The sequence below is a fragment of the Natator depressus genome, chromosome 6 (assembly GCF_965152275.1).
Source record: "Natator depressus isolate rNatDep1 chromosome 6, rNatDep2.hap1, whole genome shotgun sequence".
NCBI classification, from domain to species: domain Eukaryota; kingdom Metazoa; phylum Chordata; order Testudines; family Cheloniidae; genus Natator; species Natator depressus.
In genome coordinates this window covers 8,369,225-8,391,838 of record NC_134239.1, presented here as the reverse complement: position 1 = coordinate 8,391,838, position 22,614 = coordinate 8,369,225, and the positions used below count along the sequence as shown (strand labels likewise).

Below are 22,614 nucleotides of genomic sequence, written 5' to 3'. Positions count from 1 at the left end.
GCAGCGCCCCGGACGCCTGGGTTCCGAGCGTGGCTCGCAGCGCCGTGAGGGGGCGAGTCCCAGTCTGCAGCCCGCGGGCCCCGGAAGGGCTCGGCCCGGCCGGGCGGGCGGTGAGTGGGGGCGCCGGGGAGAGGCCGAGGCAGGAAATCGCTGCCTGGAGGACGTGGTGGCAGGGGCGGGGGGCTCGGAGCCGAAACGCGGCTGGGACCGGGGAGACCCCCCCCCCGCCCCCAGCCAGCTGTGGAGCCGCGCGGGGGGGTCGGTGCCCCTGAGCCCAGCAGGGCCCCCCCAGCCGAGCCCGCCCTGGGGCAGCAGTCGCAGGGGGGTTTCTAGATCAGCTGTGCGGCGTTTTCCTCCTGCCCCGAAGGTGAGAACAGAGAAGGGAATCCCCGTCAGGCCGGGACTTGGAGCCCGGAGCCGCACAGCCCCTCGCGGGGAGAGCCCAAGCCCTGAGCCGGAGAGACACCAGCCTGGCGCAGCGCGGGGCTGGTCGGCAGCAGAGAGGAAACCCCCCGCCCCCCAATCCCAGAGTAGAGGCGACCCCTGTCCTCATGGAAGAAAAACCCCATAAATGTTCTGACTGCAGGAAAAGCTTTAAGCAGAGCTCGACCCTAAGGAGGCACCAGCGAACCCACACGGGGGAGCGACCCTACAAATGCCTCCAGTGTGAGAAGAGTTTTGCCGACAGCTCTAAGCTCCTTCGCCATCAGAGGAGCCACACGGGGGAGCGACCCTACGGGTGTGAGTGCGGGAAGAGTTTTGCCGACAGCGCCAAGCTCCTAGAGCACCAGAGAACCCACACAGGAGAGCGACCCTACAAATGCCCCCAGTGCGGGAAGAGTTTTGCCGACAGCTCCAGCCTCCTTCGCCATCACAGGAGCCACACGGGGGAGCGACCCTGCATGTGCACCCAGTGCGGGAAGAGCTTTGCTGACCCCTCCAACCTCCTTCGCCATCAGAGGAGCCACACGGGGGAGCGACCCTACACGTGTGCCCAGTGCGGGAAGAGCTTTGGGCAAAGCTCGAGCTTGATGAAGCACTGCAGGGCGCACACAGGTGAGAAACCCTACAGGTGTGATGAGTGCGGGAAGAACTTTGCTCAGACCTCCAACCTCCTGGAGCATCAGAGGATCCACACGGGCGTGAAACCCTACAAATGCCCTGACTGCGGGAGAATGTTCTGCCATAGCTCCTCGCTGACAGGCCATCGGCGGGTCCACACCGGTGAGCGACCCTACAACTGTGTCATCTGCGGGAAGAGCTTTAGCCAGAGGTCCAACCACACGCAGCACCAGCGGACCCACACAGGGGAGCGACCCTATACGTGCAATGAATGTGGGAAGAGCTTCAGTGTTCGCTCCAGACTTGTTATGCACCAGAGGATCCACACAGGGGAGTGACCCAATAAATGTCCTAACTGTGGGAAGCGCTTTAGTGACTGGCCAAATTTCACAAGACCTCTGAAGAGACATACCCAGGATGGGCCCGAGAAGTAAATTTAGAAGAAAGCTTTATTTGGAGCTCAGACCAGGGAGAGAGCAGGGCTCTTGGATTGTCAGGACTCCTGGTTTCTATTCTCAATTATAGTAAGAGAGTGGGGTCTAATGGGATAGAACAGCGGGAGGGATGAACGTTGGGACTCCTGAGTTTTATTTCCTGCACTGGGAGCGAAGTGGGGTCTAGTGTATTAAAATAGGGTGTTGGGAATCAAGACACCTGGATTCTGTTCGCTGCTGTGGGAGTGGGGTCTAGTGGGTTAGAGGAGGAGCTGGGAGTCAGGATGACTGGGCTCCATTCCCAGCTCTGGGAGGATGTGGGGTCTACTGGTTAGAGTGGGGAGAGTATTTCATTACTTTCCTAACCTTTTAGTTTTATAAACACCATTGCTAGGATACCGAAGAGCCCCAATGTCCTGTGGCCAGGCAAAAGGCAAACACGATCCCAGGATGTATCAGGCAAGGTCCTTCCAGTAGAGGTTCTTCTCATCCGAAACCGTCTTTGGAGCCCCGGGGAGCAACGCAGCGTCGCCATTCATTCCTGTCCTAGAAAAGTAGGCCTGGAAGGGACCTCCTGAGCTCATCTAGTCCAGCCCCCTGCGCTGAGGAAGGACCAAGCCTAGCCATGGGGGGCAAGTTCTGTGGGGTCGTGGTGCCTGGGCACCAGGAATATTCCTGGCCTGGGGCCCGGCTCCAGGAATGTTCGAGGCCGGGTCTCTCGGCCCCGCCTTCCACCCCCAGGTTTTCCACCACCTGTGCGTCCCCTGGGCGATTTCAAACGGTCCAGGGCCCCCACCCATCACGGGCAGCGCATCGGAGCTGAGGGGCTTCCTGCCTGCTCGCTCCACATGGCTGTCGCCTTCTCCCTGGGGCGGGGGGGGAATCTGTGTCTATGCACGCTGCTCCCCGCCCCAAGCGCCCCTGCGGCCAATAGGAAGCTGTGGGGGGCAGTGCCTGGGGGTAGCAGCATGCGGAGGCCCCCTGGCCCACCCTGCCTAGGAGCCCCAGGTCAGCGCTGCACCCGCCCCACCCAGAGCCTGCACCCCCTCCTGCTTTCCACACCCCCCTTCTGCCCCCAAACTCCATTCCAGAGCCTGCACCCCTCATCCCCTCCTGCAGCCCCAGCCCAGAGCCTGCAGCCAGCACCCAAACTCCCTCTCAGAGCCTGCGTCCCCTTCCGCTTCCTACACACCCCTCCTGCCCCTAAACTCCCTACCAGAGCCTGCACCCCTCACCCGGTCCTGCACCTCCACCCCCTGCCCCAGCCTGGAGACTGCACCCAGCACCGAAACTCCATCCCAGAGCCTGCAGCCCAGACCCCCTCCCCCTGACCCAAAATCCCTCCCAGAGCCTTAGGCAGATGGTGGTGGTGGGACTTGGGGTGGGGTGGGGGGGGGCAGGCTCTGGGCGTTCTGGGCACCACCAAAATTTCCACCAACCTGCTGCCCCTGAGCCTAGACCATCCCTGACCGGTGTTTGTCCAAGCTCTTCATCCACAATTCCAAGACAGGGAGGCCACAGCCTCCCTTGGAAGCCTGATCCAGAGCTTAACTAGCCTGAGAGTTAGAAAGACTTTTCCCCCAATATCTAACCTACATCTCCCTGGCTGCAAACTGAGCTGATTACTTCTTATCTTGCCGCTGGTGAACGTGGAGAACAAATGATCACTGTCCTCTTTATCACAGCCCTTGCTATATTTGAAAAATGTTATTAGGGCCTCCCCTCCCGTCTTCTTTTGTAAAGACTAAATATGCTCAGTTTCTTTCCCTCATAGATCAGGTTTTCTAACCCTTTGATCATTTTTGTTGCTCTCCTCTGGATTCTCTCCAGTTTGTCCACATCTCTCCGAAAGTGCGGCGCCCAGAACTGGACCCAGTATCCAGCTGAGGCCCCACCAGCGCTGAGTAGAGCAGCTACCTCTCATGTCTTACGTAGAACACTCCTGTTAATACGCCCCAGAACGATATTAGTCTGTATTGTATTGACTCATGTCCAATCTGTGATCCACTGTAATTGCAGATGCTTTTCAGTTGTATTACTGTTAGCCAGTGCTCCCCATTTTGGAGTTCTCCAGTTGATTTTTTTTCTTCCTAAATCTAGGTCTACACTCAAAAATTAAGTCTACCCAGTTACGTTGCTCAGCCACCAAACACTCTCCTCTGAGCTATGCCAGCCCTGTCTTTACTTTGCAGGTAAACAAGAGGTGCACTGTAGTCTCCTTGAAGCATCCCCCTAGTGACATCTAGCCCCTGACACTGGTTACTCACAGAAATCCCAGATCCTCTGTACCCCCATTTACGAGTCTGACCTTACCTCACTGCTCGCATAGCACTGGTGAGCACTTATAATAAAACAAAAGGTTTATTTAGGAAAAACATAGACATTCCACTAGAAACAAGAGAGGTGGTCACAATACAAAACCAAAATAATAAAACGTGAACTAGAGCCCTTTGGGAACGAAGGCATATGTAGGCAGAAGCCTGCTGTGGATTTTAAGAGTTTGTTCTGATAACTTTTAACAGCAGAAGCTGAGCTATGTATGTGTAAGAAACTGCAGAGCAATCATGGCGGTGAGAACAAGAAAAGATCCGTTTGAACTAACACTAAATTTGTACTGATGGGGGAGGAGAGTTGACATGGAAATGAGAGACTAATACACATCTATAAGAAAAGGTAAAAAATGATAAGTTTGTGTAACAAAGGGAAGTTGAAGCTGCATTGTCTGATGCTGGAAGTGACTGCAGTCGTCCTAATGAGCTTCCCACTTGTAAGTAGTTGATCACAACTTGCTGAGTGTTTTGCCTGAATAAAAATTTGTTAGCCCCATCTGCTGAGTACTAATAGTTGCCTTTCCTACCTAATGCATACCCCTTCTGCTGAGCATTCATTGATTCATTGATGGTGGGCTTCCACCATCCCCTCCTCAGAGCCTCAATAGGAACCCCCCACCCCAGGGCAAAGTCTCAGGCAACATGAAACCCCTTCCTGTGGAATCAAGTTTGCTTCTCACTCAACACTGCCTCAGAACCCTGAGGGCCCCAACATTCCATCCAGCTGCTTCAGAACCCTCAGAGGCCCAACATTCTGTGCAGCTGCTTTGGAACCTTCAGGCACCCCAAGATTCTGCCCAGCTGCCACAGAACCTTCAGGGTCCCAACATCTCGCCCAGCTGCACTGTCCTTGGGCGAAGGGATCCCTGTGGGACTGTGTCCATTGGTGCTGGAACATCCATCGGGCTGAGGCCTTGGATGAGATCCCGGCCGGGGCTCCCCGCCACAAGGGCTGGCTGCCCGCCAGTGCCCCCCGGGTGGCGGCCAAGCATGCCGGGGCAGCTCGCTAATGCCTCGGCTATCGCTCTTTCCCACCCTCGCCAGAGCCTTGCGCCGACCGTGTGGGCAGGGAAGGGTTAATCCGAACTCCGCCCTTTCCCGGGGCACGTGGTGCCATAACGGGGCTGTGATAGGGCAGGTCGGGAGCAAGGTGGGAGCGCGGCAGCGCCCCGGACGCCTGGGTTCCGAGCGTGGCTCGCAGCGCCGTGAGGGGGCGAGTCCCAGTCTGCAGCCCGCGGGCCCCGGAAGGGCTCGGCCCGGCCGGCCGGGCGGGCGGTGAGTGGGGGTGCCGGGGAGAGGCCGAGGCAGGAAATCGCTGCCTGGAGGACGTGGTGGCAGGGGCGGGGGGCTCGGAGCCGAAACGCGGCTGGGACCGGGGAGACCCCCCCCCCGCCCCCAGCCAGCTGTGGAGCCGCGCGGGGGGGTCGGTGCCCCTGAGCCCAGCAGGGCCCCCCCAGCCGAGCCCGCCCTGGGGCAGCAGTCGCAGGGGGGTTTCTAGATCAGCTGTGCGGCGTTTTCCTCCTGCCCCGAAGGTGAGAACAGAGAAGGGAATCCCCGTCAGGCCGGGACTTGGAGCCCGGAGCCGCACAGCCCCTCGCGGGGAGAGCCCAAGCCCTGAGCCGGAGAGACACCAGCCTGGCGCAGCGCGGGGCTGGTCGGCAGCAGAGAGGAAACCCCCCGCCCCCCAATCCCAGAGTAGAGACAACCCCTGTCCTCATGGAAGAAAATCCCCATAAATGTTCTGACTGCAGGAAAAGCTTTAAGCAGAGCTCGACCCTAAGGAGGCACCAGCGAACCCACACGGGGGAGCGACCCTACAAATGCCTCCAGTGTGAGAAGAGTTTTGCCGACAGCTCTAAGCTCTTTCGCCATCAGAGGAGCCACACGGGGGAGCGACCCTACGGGTGTGCCCAGTGTGGGAAGAGCTTTGGGCATAGCTCGAGCCTGATCACACACCGCAGGACCCACACAGGCGAGAAACTCTACAGGTGTGATGAGTGCCGGAAGAGCTTTGCTCAGGCCTCCAACCTCCTAGAGCACCAGAGGATTCAAACAGGCATGAAACCCTACAAATGCCCTTTCTGTGGGAAAGTGTTTTGCCACAGCTCCTCGCTGATGGACCATCAGAGGGTCCACATGGGTGAGAGACCTTATAAATGCCCCAAATGTGAAAAGAGCTTCGAACACCGCTCTGTGCTTATTCAACACAGGAGGATCCACAGAGGGGAGTGACCTTACAAATGCCCCCACTGTGGGAAGGCCTTCGCCGATCGCTCAGTTCTGATCAAGCATGAGCGGATCCACACGGGGGACCGACCGCACAAATGCGCCCACTGCGGGAAGTGTTTCAGCGATCCCTCTGTCCTGACACGGCATGAGCGTATCCACGCTGGCGAGCGACCCTACAAGTGTGTCCATTGCGGGAAGGGCTTTAGTCAGCGCTCCACCCATGCCCAGCATCTGAGAACCCACACCGGGAACCGGCCCTATAGATGTGATGAGTGTGGGAAGAGCTTCAGTGTGAGTTCCAGCCTTGTTGTCCACCAGAGGATCCACACAGGAGAGAGACCCTATAAATGTCCCCACTGTGGGAAGAGCTTTAGTGGCTGGCCAAATTTTAGCAGGCATCTGAGGACCCACGCCCAGGAGTAAACCCGACAGGTGACCCAATTCTGGGAGATGCTACTGTGATCACTCTGGGCTCTTTAGACAGAGAACCCATGCAGTGGAGAGACACTATAAATGCCCCAACTGTAGCCAGAGCTTCTGTCTCAGCTCGGAGCTTAGTAGGTACCAGAGAATGCACATGGGGGGCTACCTATAAACGCCCCAATTGATGGAAGAGCTTTAGTCCCAGGATGTACTTTGTTATTCATCAGAAGATCCACAGCAGAGACAGGCCTGAGAAATAAATGTGGAGGTAAGCGTCATTCAGAGCTCAGAACAGGACTTCTGGTGTGGCGGAGGAGTGGGGCGGATAGTGAGTTTCTTTTCTACCTCTTATTTTTGCAAGAGCCATTTTGTTCTTGTGCAGTCTGGGTTGTTAAAAATTCAGCTTGAACGTGAAGTTGTGTTTTTTTTTTTTTTCTGATAGAATGTAATTCTTTTCTTCACGCTATCCTAAAGGTGGGTGGGGGTGGAGATCAAGTGTGTCTGTGAGGCCAATCTTGTCCCTTTTGTGGGTCAATTCCTGTGCAGTATTGATCTGTACCATACGGGGTGAGCAGTGCCACACTGCTACCCTCTTCTGTCAGGTCACAGTCCAGATCCAATGCACAAATGTCCACACTAAGGGACGGGCTGGGAGGGGAATGGGGTTTCTTACATTCCTTGCTTCCTCTGCTACCTCCAGGGCAGATACTGAGAGATGGGCCCTTTCCCTGGGCATCCCATTCAGCTGCTCCTCCCTCACAATCTGTTGTGGAACTCTCAGGCCCCCAACATTCCGCTCTAGTGCGACGGAACCGTCAGGTCCCCAACATTCCGTCCGGCAGCACTGTCCTGGAGATGAGGGATCCCCTGAGTGACCGTGTCCATTTGTCCTTGTTCATCCATAAGGATGAAGTCTTGAGTGGCTCTGGTGTCCTCTTCTGTACTCCAGTGTGCCCCTCATCCTCTGCCCTGGCCAAGGGTGTATCCCATGCTGACAGCTGATCTCACTGATAAGGGCTATTTGAGAATATCTGGGAGGTGATGTAAAGAGTTAATCCCAATTTCCCCCTCCCTTCCCTAAGTGCAGTGGGTGGTGCCCTGGGGGGGGGGGGGGGGCTGTAATAGCACAGGAACCTTCCTGTTCCTACCCCCTCAATCAGGTGATTATCTGGTTTGCTAAGCAGATAATTTGCGCAGAGTTGCTCCCAGTCCTGCACTGCGTGCGCACAGGGGCGAGTCCCCATCTGCAGCCCCAGAGCCCAGGAGGAAGAGAGAGATGGAGAGGCGGCTCAAGGGGAGAGAGAAACAGCAGCAGAGGCAGGAAATCGCTGCCGGGAGGAAGCAGCGGCGGGTATAATACAAGAAACTGCTATCTGTAGGAATTTGCTACCTATAGAAGTTTCTCATAAATAAAGGATTGTAAAAAAAACTGCTAGGTGATGTAGCAAATTCCTACAGACAGCAGTTTCTCGTACCCTATAGCGTGAGAAACTGCTATCTGTAGGAATTTGCTACCAGTATTTGCTACCTCTCGCGTTTCCCATCTTCTGGTGCAGAGGTAGCAAATTGTTATCAGTCGCAGTTACTGATCCTTTAGGCTGTTCTACACCTGCAGCTGTGACTGAGAACTAGCCCTGATGATTCCAAGATCTCTTTCTTGAGTGGTAACAGTTAATATGGACCCTGTGTGCTTATGCGGGGGAGGGCTGGTGTCAAGGTTCCTTCCCCACTCTGAACTCTAGGGTACAGATGTGGGGACCTGCATGAAAACCTCCTAAGCTTACTTTCACCAGCTTAGGTTAAAACTTCCCCAAGGTACCAACTATTTTACCTTTTGCCCTTGGACTTTTGCTGCCACCACCAAACATCTAACCAGTATATTAGCAGGAAAGAGCCCGTTTGGAAACGTCTTTTTTCCCCCAAAAAGCCTCCCAAACGTTACACCCCCTTTCCTGGGGAAGGTTTGATAAAAATCCTCACCAATTTGCATAGGTGAACACAGACCCAAACCCTTGGATCTTAAGAACAATGAAAAAGCATTGTTTCTTAAAAGAAGAATTTTAATAGAAGTAAAAAGAATCACCTCTGTAAAATCAGGATGGTAAATACCCTACAGGGTAATTAGATTCAAAACATAGAGAATCCGTCTAGGCAAAACCGTAAGTTACAAAAAGACACAAAACCAGGAATATCCATTCTATTCAGCACAGCTTACTTTCTCAGCCATTTAAAGGAATCATAATCTAACGCATACCTAGCTAGATTACTTACTAAGTTCTAAGACTCCATTCCTGTTCTGTTCCTGGCAAAAGCATCACACACACACACAGAGCCTTTGTTTCTCCCTCTCCCCATCTTTGAAAATATCTTGTCTCCTCATTGGTCATTTTGGTCAGGTGCCAGGGAGGTTATCCGAGCTTCTTAATCCTTTACAGGTGAAAGGGTTTTTCCTCTGGCCAGGAGGGATTTTAAAGGTGTTTACCCTCCCGTTTATATTTATGAGAGGGGGTCTTCCTGATAATTGCTTCCTGCCTTCTGTTAGTTTTCTGGTTCCTTTTCCCTGAACTCAATGTTCGTGTGTCTGTCTGCCTGCCTAACTTCACTGAGTGATGGTTGTTACATGGATTGATTGTTCACCTACCTGCATGTCTTGCAGCCATTTCCTCGTGTTTTGGGATTGTTGTCTTGGGGTGCACCAGTGTGTCCCATTATGGAGTCTGGTGATCTGTTTTGGGGTGCACACTCCATCACTTTGTACATACAGTTGGGATTATGTTTTCCAATGTGCACGTTACTTTGCACTTACCAAAATTGAATTCAATCTGCCATTTTGTTCCTCAGTCACCCAGTTTTTTGAGATCCCTTCAGAGTCGGTTTTGGACTTGACTACCTTGAATAACTTTGTATCCTCTGCAAACTTTGCCCCCTCAATGTTTCGTCTTTTTTTCCAGATCATTTATGAATATGTTGAACAGCACTGGTCCCAGGACAGATCTTTGGGGGACCCTGTTGTTTAACCTCTCTCCACTGGGAAAACTGACCATTTATGTTTACCCTTTGTTTCCTGTCTTTTAATCACTTACTGATCCAGGAGAGGACCTTCCCTCTTGTCCCATGACTTACTTAGTTTGCTTAACAGCCTTTGGTGTGGGAACTTGTCAAAGGCTTTCTGAAAGTCCAAGTACAGTAACTCCTCACTTAACGTTGTAGTTATGTTTCTGAAAAATGCTACTTTAAGCAAATCCAAGTTCCCTATAAGAATTAATATAAATAGGGGGAGTTAGGTTCCAGGGAACTTTTTTTTGGTCAGACAAAATACTGTATATAAAAGTTAGTTAATACTGTGCACAACAGTAATGATTGTGAAGCTTGGTTGAGGTGGTGAAGTCAGAGGGTGGATATTTCCCAGGGAATGCCTTACTGCTCAATGATGAGCTAGCACTCGGCTGAGCTCTCAAGGGTTAACACATTGTTGTTAATGTAGCCTCACACCCTACAAGGGAGGGGAGGCAGCATGGCAGAGAGAGACAGAGACACACACCCTGTGTATGAGAGAGATGCACATTGCCCCTTTAAGTACACTGACGCCACTCTAAGTACATTGCCTTTTTAAGTAGATCAGCAAGTTGAGACAGCAGCTACTGCCAGCAAGCTCCCTCTGTCCTGAGCCTTGTTGTGTCTCTCCCCCCTCCCCCCGCTCTGTGGAAATGGGGTAAAGTAGCAGGGAGGGAACACATCCTGACATTATCATCCCTCTTCCCGCCCCCGCCCCACGCACACACAGCAAGTAGGAGGCTCCTGGGAGCAGCTCCAAGGCAGAGGGCAGGAGCAGCACATGGCAGTCGGGGGGAGGGACAGCTGAACTGCCGGCAATGGATAGCATGCTGGGTGGCTGCTGCACAGGGAATTTAGGGGAACTGTCGGTCCACTCTGGTTTCAAGCCCCCACCAGCTCGCTGCAACGGGCTGCTCTTCCTGCAAGCAGTGGACAAAGCAGGCGGCTGCCAAATGACATTATAAGGGAGCATTGTGCAACTTTAAATGAGCATGTTTCCTAATTGATCAGCAATGTAACAACGTTAACCAGGACAACTTTAAGTGAGGAGTTACTGTACACTATATCAACTGGGTCACCCTTGTCCACATGCTTGGTGACTCCCTCAAAGAATTCTAATAGATTGGTGAGGCGTGATTTCCCTTTACAAAAACCACATTGACTCTTCCCCATCAATTCACGCTCATGTGTGCGTCTGATAATTCTGTGCTTTACTATAGTTTTGACCAATGTGTCTGGTACTGAAGTTAGGCTTACCAGCCTGTAATTGCCTGGATCACCTCTAGAGCCTTTTCTTTAAAAAATAAAAATAAAAATGTTAAATTAGCTATCCTCCAGTCTTCCGCTACAGAGGCTGATTTAACAGATAGGTGTTATGGAGTGGAGTGTAGGTGGCCGGGCCTAGAAGAGCAGGAGTGAGATCTAGTGGGTGGAGCAGGCATCCAGGTTGGGGAACGAAGCCAAGGATCAACCAGTCAACTACCAGTTACCAGAGCCAGGGGTCAAGCCAGAGTCAGAACTAGGAATTGAAGCTGAAGGTCAGAGCCAAGGTCGGATGCCAAATTCCAGAGCCAGGATCAGGAGTCAGAGGATGGGGTCAAAGCCAGGACGGGTCACTGAGGATTGGAGGTGAGGCATAAGGGCAGGAGGAGACACAAGGATCAAGGACAGAGCAGGAGCATGGTGGGAACAAGAGTGAAGCCAGGAGCAGGGATGAGTGCAGGAGGTAGGCACAAGCAGGGTCCAATGCAGCCACAACAGGAAACGACCTTGTTGCTCAGACAAATGTCCTGTTCTGCCTCCTGGCTTAAATAGCGTAGGAGGACCAATCAGCGGAGCTGGGCAGTACTCCAGTCAGAGCGCTCGTGGGTGATGCCTATAACCCCAGTAGCTTTTCAGCCCACTTGACTTCAATAGCCATTGGGTGGAAGCCAGGATGTGACAGCTGTTTGGGGATGTGTAAGCCTGAGGTCAAGTCCTGGGACGTTATAATAGGTTATGTACCACAGTTAGGAGTTCTGGGATTTCATATTTGAGTTGCTCCGGAACTCTTGGGTGGATCGCATCTGGTCCTGGGGACTCATCACTGTTTAACTTATCAATTTATTCCAAAAACTCCTCTGACATCTCAATGTGGGACAGTTCCTCAGATTTGTCACCGAACAAGATTGGATCAGGTATGGGAATCTCCCTCACATCCTCAGCTGTGAAGACCAATACAAATAATTAGCTTCTCCGCAATGGCCTTGTCTTCCTTGGGTGCTCCCTTAGCCGCCTGATGGTCCAGTGGCACCACTGATTGTTTGGCAGCCTTCCTACTTCTAAACAACTTTTTGCTGTTAGTGTTTTGCTTGTTAGCCTTCAAATTCATTTTCGGCCTTCCTGCTTATACTTTTACACTTGACTTGCCAGAGTTTTTGTTCCTTTCTATTTTTTTCAGTAGGATTTGAGTTCCAATTTTTAAAGGATGCTGTTTCGCCTCTAAGAACCCTTTTTACTCTGCTCTTTAGCAGTGGTCACGTTTTTCCCTGGTTTTTTTATTTATTTATTTGGGGTATATGTTTAGTTTGGGCCTCTTACGGTTTTTTAAATAGTTTCCATGCAGCTTGCAGGCATTTCACTCTTTATTTTTATTTCCATTTCCTCCTCATTTTTGTGTAGCTCCCCTTTTGGAAGTTAAGTGCTATTGTGGTGGGTTTCTTTGGTATTCTCCCCCCCCCCCCAACAAGGTTGTGAAATTTAATTACATCATGGTTGCTATCACTGAGCCATCATGCTATATTAATCTTTTGGACCAGATACTGTTCACCACTTCATCAAGAATTGCCTCTCCCTTTGTGGGTTCCAGGATTAGCTGCTCCATGAAGCAGCCTTGAAATGCAAAGCACTATTTGACACTAGGGACATATTTTAAAGTAACATTTCTGTAACTTTGCCCTCTTCACATCAGATTTCCCCCTAAAAACTGCCATGAGAAATATTCTTAACTATGGCCCCATTGTGCATTCACTCACTGTGTGACCTTGGGAAAATAATTTTGCATCTGTTTCTGAGTTTCCCCACCCATAAAATAGCAATTATGAAACCCACCTTTGTGGTCCGCAGATTAAAAGTGATATTTAGGTGTTCTTACTACTTTGGAAACACACATCTGCAGCGAAGAAAACTTTGAACTGACACTCCCAGGCCTCGCAACGGGAACCAGTGAAAATTAACAGTGAAAATTGAAAGCATAGCTTCATCTGCAAGCAGCAGAAATGCAGTGTCCTGGGAGACACTGAAATGGACTGAGGGGAAGATGGGGTCAAATAACTCATGTTAAAAGCACCTGTGACTATTGAAATAAATCAAAGTGGAAAGCTCTTCGCATGTATGTGTTTCTTTAAGCGGCTTGTGCTACTGTGTAAGACAGGACAGCACTGCTTTATCCCTCTGTAGGAATGCATGGACGTCCCTCCCTGTCAGCCTCAGAGGGAGGCCACACGTCCTCACTGTCACATCTATAAATGGCAATTTTTCAAAAGGGGAATTAACAGTTTGTGAAGCTCAGGCCCTCTGTCAAGGCTGATTCCCCGCTCTGGCACTTCGAGTGCAGAAGGTGAGGGCCCGCAAGGATTCTAAAAATGGATACTGGCCACTCCAGGCTGGTATTAAACTCCCAAGGTTACAGCTTCTCTCTGACCTTGGATGGGTAGATGCTGCCACCACCCAAATACAAAAAAACGCTTTGAACCCAGGAAGGTGCACTTGGGAATTCCTCCCTGTGGGGTACCCTCAGGCCCTCTTCCCCACCCCTCCGGGGAAGAGCTGAGAAAGAGAAGAAATGAAATTAGCTGTTGTCACCAGCTAATGAAACAACATCTGCACAAACCTCTTAGGACACACAACCCCCAATCCTGTTATTAACAAAGGTAAATTTTATCAAAAACAAAAAGAAAGAAAATACATCTGGAACTTAGGCTACTGCTAGATTTAAAAAGAGCAAATCTAATAATTAAGCATCAAGAATGTTTTTTTTTTTTGAGGTCCAGCTTAATGGTTGCCAGCAAAACAAAAGGATTTTGGGGGTTAGCACAGAGGAGTCCACAAGCCTTACAGAAATAAAAGAGAGAACTTAATCGCGCCTTCCTAGACATTGCCTGAGCTACTTACATATCTGGGGTTTCAAATTGAGTAGTTCTAGGTATGATCTGGTGATTTTCATACCTGGTTCACAGCTTTTTACAGCATAGCTTTACCACTGACAAAGGGAAAGTCCCCCCCCCCCCATTTTAAAAAGTTCTAGCCCTCCCATTGGCTCTTTTGGTCAGTTGCTCACTCCCTTCCTTTTTACCTATGGGCTTTTTTAACCCTTTACAGGTAAAGCAAGTAGAGAACAGCTACTAACATGGATTTTATAGCTAACTGGCTGGCTGGGTGTCCATAAAAGGGAGCTACCCCTCCCCCCTTCATTTATCACATGCCCCCCAAATCACAGATGGTGCTGGCCAGCCTGGTTCAGGTCAGGTCCACACTGGCTGGGATTTCCTCCTGGAGGTTTAGGAAACAGAGTTAATAAGATACACGCACCTCTAATTTTACTACCAATTACATGGAGAACTCAACAGTATTTTTCACATTTCAAGGACTACATTGACTTAGAATCCAGGGACATTTTTACCCAGCTGATTCTGGGAAACCTTTCTGGGAGAGGGCATCAGCCACTTTGTTAGAGGCTCCTGAAATGTGTTGTATTTCAAAATCAAAGTCCTGAGGAGCTAAACTCCACCAACGAAGTTTTTTGTTAGTTCCTTTGACTGTGTGAAGCCACTTCAGCGCAGCATGGTCGGTTTGCAGGTGGAAACGCCATCCCCAAACGTATGGGCGTAGCTTCTCTAGAGCACGCACAATGGCGTAACATTCTTTATCCGAGACTGACCAGTGACTTCCCCTCTCAGACAGTTTTTTGGCTGAGAAACACGACAGGATGGAATTGCTGATCTGGTCCTTCCTGCATTAAAACTGCTCCTACACCACGCTCGGATGCACCTGTGGTTATGACGAAAAGTTGGTCAAAGTCCGGGGCCCTTAGTGCAGGGTCAGACGTAAGGGCTTCCTTAAACTGGTTAAAGGCTTTTTGACACTTTTCGGTCAACTGAACGGCATTTGGCTGTTTTCCTGGTTAGGTCTGTCAGTGGGGTGGCAATTTGGCTGTAGTGTGGTACAAATCGTCAATAATACCCAACCAAGCCCAAGAAGGATTGGACCTGTTTCTGTGACATAGGGACAAGCCAATTTTGGATAGCATTTACTTTAGCCTGTAGGGGGTTGATAGTTCCTTGACCCACCTGGTGTCCAAGGTACCTGTTACCCTGTTTAGGCCTATTTGACCTTTTTTGGCCTTAACGGTTAATCCTGCCTCCCTTGTACGCTGGAAGACAGCTTGGAGGTGTTCCAGGTGTTCTGCCCATAAATCTGAGAATATAGCTACATCGTCAAGGTAGGCTACTGCAAATTACCCCAATCCAGCCAGAAGGTTATCTACCAGTCTCTGGAAGATGGCGGGTGTATTTTCCAGTCCGAAAGGGAGCACATTAAATTCATACAGCTCTACATGGGTCTTACCTTTCCTTGGTGGGGTCATCTAGCAGCACTTGCCAGTACTCCTTAGTTAAATCTAAGGTGGAGATGAACTGGGCATGTCCCAGTTTCTCCAGTAGTTCATCTGTGCATGGCATTGGATAGTTTTCTGGGTGAGTTACAGCATTTAGTTTATGGTAGTCAATGCAAAACGAATTTCCCCATCGGGTTTGGGAAGCAGAACCACTGGAGAGGCCCATGGACTCTCAGAGGGGCAGATTACACCCATCTGTAACATGTCCTTCATCTCCCTTTCTATAGCAGTTTTGGCTTGAGGAGCCACCCGGTAGGGTTGGGCTCTAAGTGGGCAAGCATTACCTGTGTCAATGGAGTGGTACGCTCGTTCTGTCCGTCCTGGGGTGGCTGAAAACATCGGTGCGAAGCTGGTGCACAGCTCCTGGATTTGTTGTCGCTGCTTATGCCCAAGGGTGATGGAAAGGCTCACATCTTCTACAACACCATTGCTTTCTCCTTCATAGTAGACTCCTTCTGGCCACTCAGCATCGTCTCTCTCCTGGGCTGTAAACTGGAGAACCTTGATTTCTCAGGAATAAAAGGGCTTTAGAGAATTAACATGGTATACTTTAGGTTTTAGGGTAGGGTCTGGGAATGCTATGAGGTAATTAACAGCTCCTAGGCGCCATAAATGGCCCCTCCCATGTCACTTGCATCTTATTGGCCTGGAGCGCTTTCAGGACCATGACTTGGTCACCTACTCGGAAGGAACGCTCTCTGGCATGTTTATCATACCAGGCCTTTGGCTCTTGTTGAACATTTTGTAGGTTTTCTCAAGCAAGGTTTAGAGAGTCCTTGAGGGTGTTTTGCAGGTTGGTTACAAAATGCAAAATGTTAGTTCCTGGAGAAGATGTAACTCCCTCCCGTTGCTGCTTCATCAATTGTAAAGGCCCCTTAACTTTGTGGCCATAAACGAGTTCAAAGGGTGAAAACCCCAACCTGGGATGTGGTACAGCCCTGTGGGAAAAGAGCAACTGCTGCAACGCTAGGTCCCAATCATTGGAGTGCTCATTCACGAATTTACGTGTCATGGCCCCCAAACTCCCATTAAACTTCTCCACCAGGCCATTTGTTTGAGGGTGGTAAGGAGTGGCAACCAAGTGGTTCACCCCATGAGCTTCCCAAAGATGTTTCATGGTCCCTGCCAGAAAGTTAGTTCCTGAATCCGTAAGGATGTCGGAGGGCCAACCTACCCTTGCAAAAATGTCTGTTAATGCCTGGCACATGCTTTTAGCCCTGGTGTTGCTTAGAGCTACTGCTTCCGGCCATCGGGTGGCAAAATCCATGAAAGTCAGTATGTACTGCTTTCCTCTGGGTGTCTTCTTAGGAAAAGGACCCAGAATATCCACAGCTACTCGCTGAAATGGAACCTCAATGATGGGGAGTGGCTGGAGAGGGGCTTTGACCTGGTCTTGGGGCTTTCCCACCCTCTGGCACACCTCACAAGACCGGACATAGGTAGAAACGTCCTTGCCCATTCCCTCCCAGTGAAATGACTTCCCCAAATGGTCCTTGGTCCTGTTCACCCCAGCATAGCCACTAGGGTGATCGTGGGCTAAGTTCAAGACCTTTCCTCTATACTTAGTTGGAACTACCAACTGTCTCTGGGGATGCCAGTCCTCCTTGTGCCCACCAGAAAGGGTTTCCTTGTATAAGAGTCCTTCTACAACAAATCTGGACCTATTGGACGAGCTGAGAGGCAGTGGGTCGCTCCGTGCCACCGTCCAAGCTCCCTTAAGATTTTCATCCGCTTCCTGTTCGGCCCGGAACTGCTCCCTTGATGCTGGAGACATCAGTTCCTCACGGGGTTGTGGACTTGGGCTTGGTCCCACTGGAAGTGATGCGGGTGACGCGAGGGGTGTCTCCGCTGACTGTGAACCTCTCTCCGCTGGTGCACTGGGTTGTATTTCAGGCTCCGGTTGAGCTTCTTGCGCCGGTTGAGCTGCTGCTGCAGGTGCAGGCTCTGTGGCGCCCTTTGGAGCTGGCTCCCCTGACTCTGGTGGGGTTGCAAGCACGGCTCTGGTGCTGAGGGCTCTGCCAGTTCCGATCCTTGGGCTGGTTCTGGCTGGGTCCCAGGAACTGGATCTACAACCGTTGTCATAGACTCTGGTCTGGGGTCTGGTTCCATCAGCTCTGGCTGGGTCCCTGTAGGAGGCTCAGGAATGGAGTTAGGTGTAGAGGCCTGTTTAGCCTGGTCATGGGTGACCATCCCCATCCATTTTGTTAGCCTCACATGGTTGGCTAAGTCTTCTACCGGCAGCATGGGAATGCGATAATCGTCATAGACTGCAAAAGTCCGTATTCCTGACCCACCCTTGTATTGGACAGGCAACCTGGCTGTAGGCAAGTTAAAAGAGTTGGCCTTAAAGGGTTGCACCATCTCTTGGGCCTCTGGGTTGATGAATTTGGGGTCCACCAGGGATTGGTGGATAGCTGACACCTGTGCTCCAGTGACTCTCCACTCAGTAATCTTCCTCCCACCCACACTCACAGTTTTCCTTCGCTCTGGAGGTATTTGTGAGGCATCTGGGCCTGAAGGCTCTTGGTGGGACCCTGGGGTGATGAGTTGCAGTCAGCTGGTGCTCTTGGGGCAGTTGGTCTTCACATGCCCCAGCTCATTACACTTGAAGCATCGCCCAGCTGACTGTGGGTTGGGGCGAGGTGGGTGGTTGGAGAGTAGGGTGGTGGGATAAAAAAGCATCTGGGATCTCCCTGGCTGTGTGGAGGGCTCCTCCTTGCAAGGTGGGGCCTTGGGCTGACCCCGATGGTGGGGTGTCTGGTCGGGTTGCCCCTTCTGGTATCCGCTCCAACTGCTACTAGCTTTCTTCTTCTCCACCACCTCCACCCATTTGGCTCCGATCTCCCCCGCCTCGATTGCAGTTTTGGGCTTCCCATCTAGGATGTACCTTTCTATCTCCTCAGGAACGCCCTCTAAGAACTGCTCCATTTGCATTAGGAGAGACAGATCTTCTAGAGATTTAATGCTTGCTCCTGATATCCAGGCATCCCAATGTTTCACAATGTGGTCGGCGTGTCGGGAAAATGCCACGTCTGGTTTCCACCTTAGGGCTCTGAACTGCCGACGGGCATGCTCGGGTGTTAGCTCCATCCTAATTTTGGCCTTGCGTTTAAAAAGTTCGTACAGGTGAGCCAGATTCATTTCCAGGTCAGTGTTCAGTTGAGACTTAGGGGCCTCGTCATGGGCTGGCACCTGGCCTGCCGGCATCACAGAGGCCACTGTCTCTGAATCATCCTCCCGGTTCCTGACAATTATAAGGTGCACCAGAAACTTATGAAAAGGGCAGCCTAGGTGCACAGGTAGAATTGGTTAATGGCAATCCATATAAGTTAGTTCATATTTGACATATTGCTGGGCCTGCTAGAGGAGTTTTGCTTATTCATGAGGCCATCTGGGAGCTTACCATGATCCTTTGGCAGACTCCCTCCTCTCTGATGCCCACTGCCACAAGAACAGAAAAGAGGTGCCAGATTCCTTCTTAGGAATGTGAATATTTTTACTCACCCCCAACCTCAGGATCTGATCAATCCTGAAGCACTTACATGAGAGGAAAGTGATCAGGAACAGTCAGCATGGATTCACCAAGGGAAGGTCATGCCTGACTAATCTAATCGCCTTTTATGATGAGATTACTGGTTCTGTGGATGAAGGGAAAGCAGTGGATGTATTGTTTCTTGACTTTAGCAAAGCTTTTGACACGGTCTCCCACAGTATTCTTGTCAGCAAGTTAAGGAAGTATGGGCTGGATGAATGCACTATAAGGTGGGTAGAAAGCTGGCTAGATTGTCGGGCTCAACGGGTAGTGATCAATGGCTCCATGTCTAGTTGGCAGCCGGTGTCAAGTGGAGTGCCCCAGGGGTCAGTCCTGGGGCCGGTTTTGTTCAATATCTTCATAAATGATCTGGAGGATGGTGTGGATTGCACTCTCAGCAAATTTGCAGATGATACTAAACTGGGAGGAGTGGTAGATACGCTGGAGGGGAGGGATAGGATACAGAAGGACCTAGACAAATTGGAGGGTTGGGCCAAAAGAAATCTGATGAGGTTCAATAAGGATAAGTGCAGGGTCCTACACTTAGGATGGAAGAATCCAATGCACCGCTACAGACTAGGGACCGAATGGCTAGGCAGCAGTTCTGCGGAAAAGGACCTAGGGGTGACAGTGGACGAGAAGCTGGATATGAGTCAGCAGTGTGCCCTTGTTGCCAAGAAGGCCAATGGCATTTTGGGATGTATAAGTAGGGGCATAGCGAGCAGATCGAGGGACGTGATCGTTCCCCTCTATTCGACACTGGTGAGGCCTCATCTGGAGTACTGTGTCCAGTTTTGGGCCCCACACTACAAGAAGGATGTGGATAAATTGGAGAGAGTCCAGCGAAGGGCAACAAAAATGATTAGGGGTCTAGAGCACATGACTTATGAGGAGAGGCTGAGGGAGCTGGGATTGTTTAGTCTGCAGAAGAGAAGAATGAGGGGGGATTTGATAGCTGCTTTCAACTACCTGAAAGGGGGTTCCAAAGAGGATGGCTCTAGACTGTTCTCAATGGTAGCAGATGACAGAACGAGGAGTAATGGTCTCAAGTTGCAATGGGGGAGGTTTAGATTGGATATTAGGAAAAACTTTTTCACTAAGAGGGTGGTGAAACACTGGAATGCGTTACCTAGGGAGGTGGTAGAATCTCCTTCCTTAGAGGTTTTTAAGGTCAGGCTTGACAAAGCCCTGGCTGGGATGATTTAACTGGGAATTGGTCCTGCTTCAAGCAGGGGGTTGGACTAGATGACCTTCTGGGGTCCCTTCCAACCCTGATATTCTATGATTCTATGATTCTATGATCTTTGGCCTTCATTATGCTTAACCATCAATTCCACTGATTCCAAGAACTTTAATGAAGCTCAGACAAGACTCAGCTTCTGTGATTCTCATTGCACCAGTATGGTACAGACAATTCTGCTTTCCAGAACCGGTCAGGCTGTCGATACGACCAGCCATCACGGTTCCTCTTATTCCCAACTTGATATGGCAGAGTGGCATCTTCATCATCCTCACGAGGTAGGTTAGTGCGGAGACAGAGGGGAGAGCGCCCCCTGCTGGGCCCCCTGTGCCCTGCAGCACAGAGCTCCCTAGCGCTGGACTTGGTCATAGGTATCAGCGCTGACTGCAAAGGGAGAGCGCCCCCTACTGAGTCCTCACCCTGTTTCCTGCAGCACAGCGCCCCCTACTGAGCCCTTCCCTGCAGCACAGTGCCCCAACCTATTGCCGTTCTCTAGCCCCATCCATCACACTCTCGTCTCTCTCCTTCTTTCCATCCTTTGCTTCCCCAAGCCTCAAGGACTCAACCAAGTACATCAACTTGTCCACTGAGGAGGCAGGGGCAAGTGTGCCAGTGACACATCAGTACAAGGTGAGGCTGGCAGCAGGGAGCCAGGACTCCTGGGTTCTATCCCCAGCTCTGGCAGGGGAGTGGGGTCTGAGGGTCAGAGCGGGGGCTGGGGATCAGATCTCCTGGGTTCTCTTCCTGCAGTGCCCTGTAGCGAGTCTGTTTCTTTCAGGTCAAGAACCTGCGGCAGTGAAGTGTCCCCCCCTCAGTCACGTTCCAGTTCCCCGTGGAGCTGAGCGGGGCCGGGGTGTGGGATGCCTCTGAGGTCGTCCCCTCCAAGGTACCTGCCTCTCCCTGCCCTTGTGTGTGTGAGATGGGCCCAGTGACGCCTGCTCGGCCCTACAGCGCCCCCTGCTGGGACAGGCTGCCTGGGGGGGAAGACCCCTTCCCAGTGGTGAAAGTAAAATTAATTTTTCCCAGTATTGGGGGTGGGGGCACGTCACCTCCCCACATGACCCTCCCTGTGACTCTGCCCTGTCCCCAGCCCAGGATCCCCACGCTTTTCCCCTCCCCATCCCCGTTACCTGAGGGGAGAGGGGGCTGGGAGCGGTACAGCATCCGGAGGAGCTACCAGCATCTGCTCCTTTCCCCGCTGCCCCTCCCAGCCCCCTACGCTTCCACAGAGCTGCATCTCCTCCGGCAGGGCTGCTGCTGTATGTGACGAGCTGGAGGAGGCTCAGCTCCATGGAGGAGCTGGGGGCGGTACGGTGTCTTTCCGGTATGCCGTGCCGGCTATAAATAGCTTTCTGGTACAGCAGACCGGACCGGACCAGCCCGGCTTTTTTCTTATCAGTACACCACACTGGCCCTTATCAGGTTACATTCACTGCTGCCCCTTCCCCAGCTCCTGAGCCAGCCAGCCCCCTGCGCTGGGGCTCTGTAGAGGTGAAAGGTCCCATGTCCCATTCCTGCCCCTATTAACACCGTGTCTCTCTCCCTCCCCAGCCCCAGCTGGCTCAGTGTGTAATTGAGGCTGGAACCCCGGGTTCAAAGGACTTTGTGATGTGGATGAGCGAGCGCCCCCTGCTGGTGAGTACAGGCCAGTGCGGATCCCACCAGCCCCTTCCCCTCTGCGCTAACACAGACCGTGCATGCGGGGCTGGGCTGGGGGAGGGACAGGGCCCCGTGCTATAGACAGACCCAGACCCTCATGACCATGCTGAGCCCCTGCATGCCCCCTGTCTCACCCGGCGATATCCTTCTGCACCCAGGACTTCTCCGTGGCCACCTGTAAGAAGATCCGGTGCAGAATCACCTCCCTGGAAATGCAGCAACTGCTGGAGTTTATGATCAAAGGGAACATCAGCTTCCAGTGGGTCTCCCAGGTACGAGAACTGCCTCTGCCTCTCAGCACTGGGTGAGGGATTCCCCCCCCATGTGAACAGCCCCCACACCTCACCCCTGAGGACTGCTGCATCTCAGTGCTGGGCAAGGGATTGCCCCTGTGTGAACAGCCCGTAAATTGCTCTGGGTCCCTCCGGGTTGAAGCTCCGGGCTGGTTTGTGTCATTTCTGGTCAGGGATGGTGAATTTCTCTGTTCCAGACTCAGCAGCAGAAAGTGAGTCTGGTGAGCGAGGCCTGGATTGAATACGAGGAGCAGAAATACACCCAGAAGGAGGGAATCGTCCAGCGCCAGGTACCAGAGTGCCTGTGCCCGGGATAGAGAGAGCATTGGCTAGTGGTTAGAGCTGGGAGCCAGGACTCCTGGGTCCTGTCCCTGCTCTGGGAGGAAGTGGGGTCTGGTGTGATAGTGTCAGGACTCCTGGGTCCCCATCTCACAGCTCCTCTCCCCCAGGTGCAGACGGTGGTGGAGCGCTTCGTGGGCTATAACTACCTGCCCATTATCGTGGGCAGCAGCGTGGGGGCCTGATCCTGCTGGCTCTCATCACTGCAGCCCTCTGCAAGGTGAGTGGGGCAGCGCTTGGACCCCTCCCCCACCGCCCATCACCCTGGGGGCGGGGCCTGTAGCTCTCCCAGCTGGTGGAGAAGGGGCAAGGGTCTTTCCTTCGTAGGTTCCCACAGCCTGTCTCTCCCCATCCTCCGCCATGAGC

The 22,614-nt window shown here is 52.1% G+C and overlaps 1 pseudogene; it reads left to right on the top strand.

Moving 5' to 3' along the window:
* Positions 1 to 134: 134 nt before the first annotated feature.
* On the top strand, positions 135 to 21,817 carry LOC141989664 (uncharacterized; annotated as a pseudogene).
* The last annotated feature ends 797 nt before the right edge of the window (positions 21,818 to 22,614 follow it).